Genomic DNA, 13,874 nt, shown 5'->3' on the forward strand with positions numbered 1-13,874 from the left:
TCAAATACATGTCGCTGGTATTTTCTTAGAATGTCAATCACTTCACGTCTGCTTAAATTTACTGCATATACTGCTCAGAGTACTGAATTACTGATGTGGACTTAGAGTTTCGGATCTGGTTGATGTATTAGAATTAGGCCTTTGTAGCAGAGATTCCCGATATGTGTGCTGAGTTTGTGGTGTCTTGCTGTAACTTCTGTCTTGTGAGAGGGACCAAAAAATGTAAAGTTGTATTTAATCTGTAAGGGGCATGTAGTCACATGACTTATGATTATATATTTGTAATAATTTCTTGATTACTATGACTCACAAATTTATACGCAGTAAATGAAATGACTGCTAGTTTTAGCTTTATGGTAGACCAGATGGTGAACTATTTGATCTTGGAAGAAGAAAAAGAGAATGGAAATGGAAATAAAATAGCAAAATTTCATTTAAAAAAAAAAAGAAAATTTGCCTAAATTGCCAAAAAAAAAAAAAAGATTTTAAAATACATATTGGAAGAGCATATAATGTGCTGGAGAATAAACGTGTATTAGACTGTAAAATTTTTAGACTGTAAAGAAAGTGAAATCAGTATGTTATTTATACGGAAAAGAAAATTCATTCAGCATCAGACTTTTTCACAGCAGTGCTTTCTGCCAGAAGCAAATGGAGTACTATCTTTAAGGTACTCAAGGAAAGTCAATATGAACTGAGGATTTTAAATACAACAAAATTTACCTTAAAGTAGAAAGGGCCCTAACAAATTCATCAACATGCAAGAGCTCAAGGAATATTGTTCCCATGAGCCCTTCCTAAAGAATTTTCTAAAAAATGTGCTTCAGACAACCGCAATACCTTAGGACTAATTAGTATAAGGACTGCTGGTGAGTATTAAACATATAGTTACTTGTAGAATTAGATTAAATGAGAGTTAAAAGGCATAGAGCATAGTGTATGTAACAGCTATATGCTCTGACAATGTAAGTGCAGTATAACCATTAACAAATAAGAAAGAAGAGAACAGAAATGGCATAAGCGAAAGCCATTGAAGGGCTGGGGTGGAAAAAATATTCTTACAAAGGAAAATATGTCCTCTCTACCAGTTCTCAGGAATGTCTCCTACCCTGTTTTCATCTGTAAAGGGTCCTGACTGAAAGGAGCTTTGCAGTGAAGTTCAAACAGCCACCCACTCACATTTTTCTAGCCCACAGGCTGTTTCCCTGCCCAACAAACATCGTCCTGTGTTGCTGCAGTGCTATCTGTGGCGCTAACAATATCCTGAAGACATATCTTAGACAGTTCAGGAGTTCACATTTTTATGAAGTTCCTCATTTGCCACCTGTGTTCTTTTTGGGCTGGCTTAACATTCCCCAGCCCTGGAGAACAGGCTGCAAGGGAATCATGCTGGACTGATTTAAAGCTAAAGATCCCTGTTTTTGTTGTTCTCTTTAATGAGTCTGTAATCCCTAGAAATCCTGCTATGGCCGATGCCCTCTCACGGTCTCCTGGGTCCCCAGTGACTTCCTGGCACGGATAGACTCAGGGTCCCCAGGACTACCACTTCCTGTGCCCTCCCGCTGCCCTTGGCCTCGCCTCTTTCTTTCCTGCCCCTGGAGCTTGAGCCCGATGTCCAAACACACAGGATCCATCTCATCATGTAAGTTTCCTGGTCCCTGAGCTGGGTGACTCAGCATGCGGTGGTGCCCCACTCTTTCCCAGCCTGGGGCAGCACGCTAGCAAGCTACAATGGAAAACAGGCAGACTGCGGAGGTCCAGCCCTGCAGCCTTCCTTTCCAGTGTCTCCTGAGTCCGGGAAACCCATGGGAACAACCTGAGGGCGGTAGTGCACTAATCCATGGGTGGAATTCTCCAGCCCCCTGCCCACTTCCTGTGTCCTCGCCTCTCACTTTTGGCTAAGGGTCACAGAATGCAAGTTCTAGAAAAGTAGGGGCTTATTCTTAATTATTCCAAGGGCCTGATCCATACATTAAATGAATTAATGATACCACCCACATCTCTCTCCCTTGGGAAAGAGAGAATGTCTGAAAGCCCAGGATGTATAGCACATAATTTACAAATAATAAAATATACAATCTCCTTATGTGAATTCTATGTAGCCAAATTGATTCTCACATAATATTTTTTGATTTCTGCAGAATCTTGAATGCATAGCCAGTCTTACGTTAATGAATAAGAAAAAGTAAAGTAATGAAGACATCAGGACTTCATTAGTTTATTTATTGATAACTTTGCTGAAATGGATGGTAACTTTTGAGTACTGGAAGAAAATTTCCTCAATTTTCTGCACCATTTACAATATAGTAGCTACAGACATGAGATGCTTTGAGTTTTTATCTACATTCTTAACATTTTCGCCATCACTCAAGTCTGACAGCCAACAAAACAAGAAATCAAGCACTTATTTGTAGTGTTTGCCAATTTCCATGGTGTAAATTCTTCCACTGTGGGAAATTCAGGGTTTTAGGGTGATGCTGAATAAGGAGTTGGAAAGAGATGCACGGGAACGTGGCATTATATACATACTTGTACCATATAGACACAGTAAACATAAGTCACCACAGAAGCATAGATAATAGTGAAATCTGGTAAACAGTAAAAGACCAAAAAAGGGACTTCCCTGGTGGCACAGTGGTTAAGACTCCATGCTCCCAATGCAAGGGCCCAGGTTCGATCCCTGGTCAGGGAACTAGATAACACATGCATGCTGCAATTAAGGAGCCTGCTGGCCACAGCTAAGGAGTCTGCCGGCCACAACTAAGAGCTGGTGCAACCAAATAAATAAATAAATATAAGAAATAGTACAAGACCAAAATGAAGTGATAAGTAATTAGGAAGTGATAAGTACTACTTTTGTTTGTAATATAATTTACCTAATGGTAAGTTTATGTAATTTTAAAAATAATGGCTGTGTTTAACAACTTGCTCTTAAAAATTCCTGAAAATCTAATGACTAGCATTTGTATAGCATTTGTCCACGAGTCAGCTCCAGCAAATGTCACTGCATGTCTCCCAACTGAGATGTAGCTCCAGTGCAGTGTAGACGTGCCTTATTAGTTTTGTCCCCCAGTGACCATCATAGTCCATGGAATATGAGGCATTTAATAAAAATTGGTCAAATGAATGAACCAATGCATACATTGCAGGGCATTTTGTAAGAATTCTGGGAGTGTAAGTGGCTTGGTTCTGATCATATAACATCTAGGACTTCTGAGTCTCCTTCATGTTAAGGGTCTCCCAGGCCTAGGAAGCATTCTCATATGCTGACACTCAGAGAACGGTACAGGTATGCACCTGACTTATATGGCAGGGAGAAGGGTTTGTAACTGACAACCAGAAGAGTGCAGGAAGAGCCCAGGACTCTACCTGAAAGATCAATTTGTAAGATGCAAGTTCAAAATCAGGCTGGGTGCCATGTGCTGAAAAATGTGTGTGGAAGAGGAAGAGGGGAAGGGGAAGGGAAAGGGGTAGGGTGGGGTGCCATCTGAATTTCCTCTTGTGGCTTTGAAACACAGATTTACCATCTCCATGATCAAAACGCATGTTAGGCTTTAGTGAGTCTTTTTTTTTTAAGTATTTATTATTTATTTATTTATTTATTGTTTTTTGGCTGCATTGGATCTTTGTTGCTATGCGCAGACTTTTCTCTCTAGTTGCAGTGAGCAGCAGTGGCTTCTCTTGTTGCGGAGCATGGGCTCTAGGTGCGCAGGCTTCAGTAGTTGCAGCACGTGGGCTCAGTAGTTGTGGCTCACGGGCTCTAGTGAGCAGGCTCAGTAGTTGTGGCACACTTGCTTTGAAGCATGTGGGATCTTCCCCGCCCAAGGATCGAACCCGTGTCTCCTGCATTAGCAGGCAGATTCTTAACCACTGCGCCACCAGGGAAGTCCCTTTAGTGAGTCTTAAAAGAGATTGTTTATCCTTGGCCCAACATAGCAAGAACTAAGGAAAGTAGTTTGTTCCTGGAAGAAACCAATTTGAAATTAAATACTATGTTTTGGGCATTTTGTCTATTTTAAGGGTCAGATCCAGGAGCAAAATCAATAGTTGAACACATCCTTGGTTCTTGCAATGCACCCAAAGCAGAAACTCGCCTACATGACTCCCTTCGGGAGCTCCCACTGCCGTCAGAGTAAAATCTACCTGCAATCTGACTGTGCCAACCCTCTAGTGTATTTCTAACTCTTGGCCCCTTTCCTGTCCTCCGAAACCCTGTGCTCTTTCTCTCCTTGGGGGCTTTGACATTGCTGCCCCAGCTGTCTGAATAGTTCTTCTGGTTCCTCAAAAGGATGGCTTGTCCTCACGCTGTGGATCTCAGCTCAGATGTCACCAACTCAGAGAAGCCCCTGCTGACCTGTCACCCCCCCCCCCCCATCTATTTGCCTACCAGCCTATTTTACTTCCTTCGTCACACTCACAGCCATTTTTAACTACCTGGTTTATGTGCTTACTGCTGGCTCTCCCATTAATGTCCATTCCTTCTAGTTAAGGACCTTGTCTGTCTTGAACATTACTCTAGCCAAAGCCTTCAGCAAATACTTGTAGAATGAGTGAATGAAAGTGTAAAAGAGGATTCCTTAAGACAGGGGTTCGCAAGCTTCAGCACATAACAGAATCCCTGGAAAGGCTTTTTAATACAAGATTGCTTGACCTTCACTCCCAGAGTTTCTGATTCTGAATATCTGAATGAGCTGTGGGGTTTCCAACAAGTTTCCAAGTGCTGCTGATGCTGCTGGTCCGGGGACCATAGTTTGAGAGACACTGTAGACCCCCATCTGTACCCCATTAAAATGCACCTGCTGACCAGTCACAGGAGGAGCCTGGGAGGGGAGGGTTCATGTTGAGGGAGAGGAGAAGTCAAAACAAGTTGACCTCAAAGGTACTGTGGAAAAGGTAAGGGGCTCCAGGACAATGGTTGGGTCTCTTTCTGCTCAGAGATCCTGGGCTTTGGAGATAAAAGGCTGCTTTTCCGATGAGGAAGCCATGGTGGATACACAGATCTTTCCTTCCTCAGCTGCCAGAACAAGCAGAGCTAAATAATGGCTCATAGGCCCCCAAACTGAACATCCATCCTGTTCTTGGCTTGCAGTGGTGATCTGTGCTCTCAATCAGTTCTGCCTTCAATAATCCCCAAAGATCTCAACCAGAGGCTAAAATGCGGGAAAGGGGGGAATTCTTATCCTCATCCAAAGTCAGCTTTTCCCAAAGTGTATTCTGGAGAATATTTGTTCCATAGAGCCACACCATGACAAAAGCTTTCTGTAGTCAAGTGAAATGAGAGGATGCGGAAAGCCATATCCCCTTCTCAAGGATCCACAGGACATGTCTGAGAAGTCTTGTGGTCAAGAAATCAATTTAAGATTGTTAAGCTTGGGACTTCCCTGGTGGCACAGTGGTTAAGAATCCGCCTTCCAATGCAGGCGACACAGGTTGGATCCCTGGTCCAGGAAGATCCCACATGCCTCGGAGCAACTAAGCCCGTGTGCCTAGAGCTCGTGCTCCACAACAAGGAGAAGCCTCCACTCGCCGCAACTAGCAGGCAATGAAGACCCAGCACAACCAATAAATAAATAAATAATTTTTAAAAAATTTAAATTAAAAAAAAAAAAAAGATTGTTAAGTTCAGTCTTTGGAAATAGGACCAAAGAAAATTTTTGCTTATGACACATGTTCTCTGGCACATATTTAGAGAAGCACAGCTTTTGAATACCTTCTTTCTTCAAAAGGAGGAATTTGTGATGGAAACTTCATGTAGGCATGCAAGAGCAATCTGATACACACACAGATAGACAGGAGAGGAAGTATGGGGAATAACCGTTCCAGTTCTCTTCCCTTCCAGATGCGAAGCTGCCCTGAGGTATGACATTAATTGCTGCCTGGGTGGGGCACAGGGGCCGCTCTTTAATGGGGCAGTTAGGGTGGGTGGAGGAGGCGGGGGAGGAAGCTCTGGGAATAGGTGATAGGCAGTGAGGAAAGTGCTGGCCTAGGGAACATCAAGTGGAATTTTCCTCTGGAAATCCTTTTGAACTAAGTGGATTTGAATGTCGCACCCCCCTGGTTGCCTAGATTCCGTGGCTGAGTGATTTTGTCTTCATTTCCCAGTAATGATTAACACTGCTGTAGTCACTGCAGTTTGGGGACAGTTTATTTAACTGTGGTGATGGAAACAACGAGAAAGCCCTTCCTCAAACCCCTCAGCAAAATCTACTTTCTACTTCTGACTGTTGGAGGGAAGAGGAAGGACACAAAAATGTCCCTGTGTTTGAAAGGACTGTTCTGCCTTTTCTTAAATCAAATACTTCTCAGCGTCTTATTATATTCTTTTAATAAATCAGCCATTTAAGGCTAATGGGTGATGTTTTTCACTAGTTATCCTAGTGAAACTTCACTGGGAGATGGTGTCTTTAGACTAGGAAGCAGAGGCTGATAGACCCAAATCTTTTGGGGGCAGGAGCAGGGAAGAATGTGGGGTCTTGTCTCCTAACCTTGTTGGAGAACTCTGACACCACCTGGCAAGTTGTCAGGGTCCCCTATTTCACTTTGAATAAACAAGTGGGATGTGATAACCAAGTGCAGTCAAAGAGTCATGGCTATAGGATGAAATGCCACTTATACAGCTCCTGCATTGCAGGGGAGCATCGCACCCCCTACCCCCAGCAATCAACCAACTCTAAAAAGCATGGCTCTGTTTCGTGACATTTTTTTGTTTCCAAAACTTTTCTGTCTCTTCCCTCTCTCCCTCCCTTCCTTTCTTCTTTCCTTTCTCTCAATGAAAGAGCAAAGGCTAAAAAAATATTGCTCATTTGAGAGAGGTAACAATAGAAAGCCATCAGAATCTGCATCTGGGAGTAAGGGGAGAGCTTCCCCTTCCATGACACAGCGGATGCCTAGAATATCAAAACAAGGAGGGACCTCAGGGATTGTCCTGACCCATCCTGTCAAAGAATATGGAGGCCAAAGGTTAAGCTCTTGTATAGGACTCCTCGTTACAGCACTGTCCCTTTCTACTGCTGCAGGCTGGAAGTGGGAGCAGAGTTTCTTAGGCAATGTCTTTTAGGCAATGTCACAAGTTCTGCGGCAGCTCTCTCTGAAGCATGGCGTGACATGACACTTTTTGGAAACTTGAGCTGGAGCATCTTCTGGATCGTGCTGAGGACTTGGTCAGCTTGGTCATATTCATGGGTGGAAAGGGTGGGTTGAGGTAGGGATGAGATGACCGGCCTGCAAAGAAAGGCTGCTTATCCTAAAAACTAAAGGTATTGAAAACATGCTTGATGCATTTCTGAGAACTCAGCCAAAATACGTTTGCCAAAATTACAATGTGTGAGGGGTTCTATGATGGAGAAAGAGGGACATAGTGCAAGATGTGGGATACCCCAGTCTCAGGAAAACCCACCAGGACTCTGACATCATTTGGAGCCCCTGTTTAACTCCATCTTTCATGAGGTGGGGGCTGAGTTTAAATGCTGGGCCTCTCAGCCATGCTGTGAAAAGTTGTCTCCTACAAAGGATGGCCACCATGTAATTCAAGGTCTGTAGCTAAAACAAAACCTACCCATCTCAATCCTGCTTCAAGGGGGAATCTCCCTATTTTATATCTTCTTGTCATTCAGTACTATGGAGCCTCTGATAGAGAGCATTGTTCTAGATATATTCTTGTGACAGAGGGATATTCTATTATATGGACATTTTTATGATTGGCAATATTATCAAGTATCAATTATTTGTTAACCACATTATATGCAATGACAAAAATTGTTAATTATATCTGTGACTATGGAAATAAAAATCATTTTTAAGGTAGAGACCGAGTGATGAGGGGGCAGGGAGGATAACAGCAAGGAAACGGGAAGAGACAGAGAGAGAGTTTTGCAGGTGATAGAGGGTATTGCTGTTGGGGTCTCTAAACTCTTGGCCAAGTCCCAATCTAATTATGTATATTGTTTTTTTCTGAATCTAAAGTAATAACTTGAGATTTGAACAAGTTAGAAAGCATGGGAAAGTACATTTCCCAGAGTAGAGGTATGAATATGTGGTTTAGAGCCTCAAAGTGAATCCCCATGACGGGACTGACTCACACCACATAGAACACAACTTGACGTGTCACAAAAAAGGGTGGCCATCAAGAACCTAAGATTACTAAGGACTGGGCTTCCCTGATGGTGCAGTGGTTAAGAATCCGCCTGCCAATGCAGGAGACATAGGTTCGAGCCCTGGGATGGGAAGATCCCACATGCCTCGGAGCAACTAAGCCCATGCACCACAACTACTGAGCCCACGTGCTACAACTACTGACGCGCACGCGCCTACAACCCGTGCTCCGCAACCAGAGAAGCCCCTGCTTTTGCAACTAGAGAAAGCCTGCACACAGCAACAAAGACCCAACGCAGCCAACAAATAAATAAATAAATAAATAAATAAATATTGCTTAGGACAAACAGGCTACCAAATGCTAGGGTTGGGAGAACTTTATAGGCCCTCTAGTCCTTTCTCCTGCCTTCTAGCTCTCAGACAATGAGTCAATTGGTGGAAGGCGGGGAGGAGTGGGGAAAGCTCCAGCCTCTGATTTTGTCCTAAATATCCAAGAAATGAGAATGATGTCTTGCCACCTAGATAGTATGAACCTGCTCTAGTGTTTGGTTTTAGAGGAACGCAGTGCATGGGTAAGAGTGATTGACATTATGGAGGGCACATAATGTTGTGTCTGGCACCCTCCTGAGCACCCGCAATGCATCTGACCTCATTTAATACTCACAACAGCCCTCATGAGGCTGACACTTCATTATACAGATCAAGAGTCCAGCACATAGGAAGGGTTAATCACTTACTCTAGATCACAGTTAGCAAGTGGCCAAGCTAGGGCTCAGATCCAGATTTGCCTGATTTCACTCTTCAAACTCGTAACTGTCCTATTCTATTCCCCACCAGCAAGAAAGTCCTACCATTATGCAATGGTTCTCGTTACATGCTGAAACGCTGGTTTTTATTTATGGGTCAAAGACATTTCCCTTACAAGTAATAAGAGGTTCATTATTAGGGTTGCCAGATTTAGCAAATAAAAATATAGAATGCCAAGTATTTTTGAATTTCAGATAGATAAATAATTTTGTAGTTTAAATATTTTTAGTATAAAGTATGTCCCAAATATGACACAGAGCAGACTTCACACTAAAAAACTATTCTTTGCTTATCTGAAATTCAAATTTACTGGGTATCCAACTATGTGCTGGGGTCTAAAAGTCCATTGTTTTGAGGAAGAGACTTAGAGATAGTAACTCAGGAGAAAACGAAGCAGAGAAGACTCTAGATACAGAGTGCACACTGGCCCTCGGAGAGCAGAGTGAGGGAACTGTGCTTTGTATGTAGCGTTACCTGAGGCCTGGAAACCCCTTTGTTGCCCAACCAGTACTTAGCTCCTGCCCACTGGCAGCCAGGTGTTGTAGAAACTATTTCCAAACCAGATGGACCTGGATTTAAATTCTATTTCCTCACTAAGAGACAGAGAGTTACTTTCTCTGAGTCTCAGTTTTCTTATCTATAAAATTGGTATGGAAAAACGTGCCTTGCAGGGTTGCTCTAGGATTAAACAAGATAGGAAATGGAAAGGACTGCCAGGTAGGGCCTCAATGCATGTTGCTTTCTACTGGGCTTCTTTGTTTTAAGAACTGACCAGAAGAAAAACACCTCAAGACAACCAATATTCTGTTCCAAAGAATCAGAAAAAATTGTCAGGAATTTTGCACTTAAGATCTTTTTTGTGGCAAAGGTAAGCCTAGGGTTTTTCCAAGACTCAAAAGGTTGGGTGGATTTTGGAGACATTCTGACTTGACCACTCCTTTGCAGGCATTATTGGGAGTAGATCACAGGAGAACTGAGAGTCAGCCACCACCCGGATGCACCTTCAGAGGGAGATTCCACCACCACCTAGATGCCTGACTCAGTGTCTCACCATCTTTCTGTAGTTCAGAGTTCTTCCCAATGTCTTCCTGAGAATCTCTCTTGCTTCAGCAAAGACTCTGTTCTCTTCTTCTCAGAGAAGAGGGAGCCCTGCCATGAGACACATTTTTGAACTACACAGCAACTCTGCCAGCTGCTTCACTGGCCTGGTTCACAAGTTATTACATTATGGAATGCTGGGCCTAGGCCATACCTCTTAATTCACATGAGAAAACCAAGGCCCAGAGAGGTCTGTTACCTGGCTATGATACTACAGCTAGTAAGGGGCAAGAGCTGGGTTTTAACTCAAGTTTTCTGAGTCACAAATTTAGCATTATTTTGTTTGCTTTCACCGAGGGTGTACAGAAGTGACCCAGAATCCTTTGGCCATCGAAGGGCCAATTTTGGACATTTTAGCCCAAGAGTCAGAAGATCCTAGTCCCAATCTTGGTCCTCTTCAGAACTGCTCCTCTGAAGAATGAAGTGACAATAGATCTTTTGTTTATGTGCTTTTGAGGGTGATACCAAGTGTTACAGGTGAAGCAGGAATATCCTTTGGAAACTAGAGTCTTTGCATGGGAAGATGCATGGGAAAAATCTTTCACGGGAAGATTTTTATGGAGAGAGGAGTTATAATTTTCATCCAATTTTTAAAAAGGGGTACAGGACTTTAAGAAAGGCTAAGTACTGCATTCATTAATCATTCAGTGAATATTTTTCAAGTGCTTACTGTGTGTGAGGTACTCTACTAGGCCCAGAGAATACAATAGAAATATAATACATGTGATCCCTTATAGCACTTACATTCTAGTGAGGGAGGCAAATGATAAACAATAAGCAAATAATAACATGAAATAACAACTGAACAGGTTCAGAACCACGGATCTAGCTTGACTTTGCCTTTCTCTCTGGACTTCATACTTGAGTTTTCCTCTCCTGAGAAAGCTAAACCCCACTAGAAACAGACTCAGTTTAACTTCAGTTGTAATTTGAAGGTATGTAGTTAAGTCCCTAAGCCTCCTGACCCTCCTACACATTAACAGGGTTGTTTTGTGCAGTCAGGCTGATTAGATTAACCCTCCATTCCTGACTGCCTCCCAGGCAGGCAGAATAATTCCAGGTCTCTAGAAATGAAAGGCAAGTCTGTTTGGCCAGGATCAGCCATGTACTTCCCCCTCCTCCCCGCAGAATCTCCCTGCTGATTACAACTGCTGCTTGTGCAAGACGAAATGATCCAAAAGCCCCCCAAAGACAAACCACCAAGAAGCACTGGTGAATTTCTAAAATTTGTGGGCTCTCCTAATGAGGATATTGTTCAGAATTTTATCTCAGGTCAGGTTTTTGTGCACTGCTGAGTGGATTGTTCATGTCTGCACCTCTATTGTTGAAAAATGCAAGTGAGGTGGACTTCCCTGGTGGTCCAGTGGTTAAGACTCTGCTCTTCCACTGCAGGGGGCACGGGTTTGATCCCTGGTTGGAGAAGTTCCTCATGCTGCGCAGTGCTGTGTGGCCAAAAAGAAGAAAAAAAAATGCAGGTGAGTTCACCCCACCCCCGCCTCCATTTCCAATCCTGAAAAAACTCATAGAATTGTTGCTCTTTTTGAATTGGTGTTTTCCTAAATTCAGCTTTGGGGGTTGGCAGTAGAAAGAAGAAGTGACCTGCTGAAAGTGTTACAACTCAATGGCAAAGCCGCAATCTGGCTCTAGGACACCTGATTTCTGGGTCTCTGATCTCCAGGCACTAGATTAGATCCCAGGGCCTCGCTCAGATTATACACGCATGTGCACACAATATTAGCAGAATGCTGTGGGGGGTGGGGAGAGAGGGGTCAGTTGATTAGAATGTTCAGTCCTTACTAGTGCCAGGGAAAGTGTCATACTACCAACTGAAAGGCCAGTTCCGATTTAAAGAAAAACAGACTCTGCCAATGAAACTGGAGTGCGCTGTTGTTACACTTTGAAAACACAAATAAATGAAATTTAAAAAAAAAAAAAAAAGAAGTTGGGGAAGGTTTTGGATATCATTCTGGAGGGTGAATAATGAAAGGTTAATGATGATGTACAATGAAAGTTACCAGGTCAGCATCTGAAGTCCTGTCGGGTGTCCAAAGGGAGTCGGAATTAGTTTGAACTCCGCGGATGGCTTCTCTGTTCCATTACCCTTCTTCCCACCTCCATCCTCTACTCCATGTCTCCCTCCTGTCCATATCTAGTAGGGAAGTGACATTCCCTTTTCCTGAGAGTCTCTCTGGGGATGCGCTTCAGGTCATGGTATTATTAGCCTTAGAAATGAGTTAACTTTTGGGAGTCTCTCTTAGACAATATCATCCTCCCCAGTCCCTCAGCAAAAGCTTGGGAAAGAGTCAGAAAAGGAAATGGGCCTCAACTGAAGAGAAAGTCAGGCTTCCTTCCCAGGGAGCTATTGGCTATTTCTGGAGAGCCAGGCCCAGGATTTATGACCATTGCTGAGAAGGTGTCGTGGCACAATGAAATAATTAGGCACCATGTCATCCCATCTGTTAAGTCCACACAGCACTGGTTCCTGGACTAAGTGTGTGTGTGTGTTGTGGGGCCAGGGAGAGAGCCTGAAAGATAAACTGAACAGGGACTCTTTTTTCATACCTATTGTGACTCAGTCAGTTCCAGGATTTAAGCTCAGGCCCATTATGCCTCCGATTCAGTTCTCCTGGGAAATGCCATCTGTTGGGGGTACGTATTTCTGGGCAGCAAAAATGCTATGAGTTCGATTTGGGTGTAGCTGCTACGTGGCACGCCTCCTACTAGCCTCGTCCCGTTCCAGGCGGCAGGGAACAAGGGTAGGGCTCAGGCATTTGCCATCATTCAGTTCATCCTCTTTTTGTATGTTCTGCCTCTTATCCCAGCTCACTGTAAACACCCCTCATTCCCTTGACCCCACACATACACAGCCAAAGCCTCAGTTTTCAAGCCGTGACATGAAATGCTTTAATGAATTCCTTACCAAGTGTACTAAGGCTCAGCATTTGCCTGGAGTAAATAAGGAAGTGCTGTTAGGAAATTCATTCCTGAGGGTATTTATGTCTTAAACTAGACCAGCACCTTTTGTTATTACAGCTGTTCTTCAGCAGGGTGCACACAGGCTTGCCTTTCTGACCTTTTTTCATTTGTTTGTATTTGTTTTCTGTTTTGGCCACTTGGCTCGGTTTGTGCGATCTTAGTTCCCCGACCAGGGACTGAACCAGGGCCCCGGCAGTGAAAGCATCGCAACCTAACCACTGGACCACCAGGGAATTCCCTCTGACCTCTTATTTTGAATGCATTGTTGTCTGACACTCACCCCTAGAAGAAATTTCTACCCTTTCTCCAATCGGTAGGACAAATTCACAAGCCAGTTTAGGCTGGTTCACCTGCTCAATACTCAGTGATTTGAATGGGGCCGCCTTCTCAGCACATCACTGGCCCCAGCACTAGACACACTCCACTCAGTCCAAATAAAAAAAAAGAGTGTAGTCTTGGCATAGGAGCATGGGAATTCCTTGAAGATTTCAGGGGTGCATGAACAGAAGCCAACAGAGAGGAGGGATGCATATGCTTGAAGCTCTGGAGACAAATTCCTGTTCAAAATCCAGGAAAGCTACTTTTCTGGCTAAAGTCTTAGGAGATGGGAAATTCTGGGGATGTAGGTTACAGAGGCTCGAGCTGTTGGGAAGGGGATGAGAAGGGGAAGGAAGCCATGTGTTCAAGACAAAGTCATAGGCGACATTCTTGATTCTTCTCTCCTACTCACCCCTCATAACCAGTCTATTAGCAAGTCTGGCAGTCCCACCTTCAAAGCTTGTCCTGCGGTCACTTCTGTTTACCCCATCTGCCATCATCCTAGGCGAGCCTCTCTCACCTAGTCAACCAGATTACCTCCTCCAACTAGTTTTTGTACATCTCTCTGCTAACTTCTAATTAAT

The 13,874-nt window shown here is 43.6% G+C and overlaps 1 long non-coding RNA gene across 2 annotated transcripts in view; it reads left to right on the forward strand.

The window, feature by feature from the left end:
* Positions 1-13,874, forward strand: part of LOC130849233 (uncharacterized) — a 52,775-nt gene that overhangs the window by 23,559 nt on the left and 15,342 nt on the right. For both annotated transcript variants that reach the window (XR_009052704.1, XR_009052705.1), the window contains exon 3: positions 11,389-11,471. This is a non-coding gene — a long non-coding RNA (uncharacterized LOC130849233). The remainder of the gene's footprint in view (positions 1-11,388; positions 11,472-13,874) is intronic.

The sequence above is a fragment of the Hippopotamus amphibius genome, chromosome 3 (assembly GCF_030028045.1).
Source record: "Hippopotamus amphibius kiboko isolate mHipAmp2 chromosome 3, mHipAmp2.hap2, whole genome shotgun sequence".
NCBI lineage: Eukaryota > Metazoa > Chordata > Mammalia > Artiodactyla > Hippopotamidae > Hippopotamus > Hippopotamus amphibius.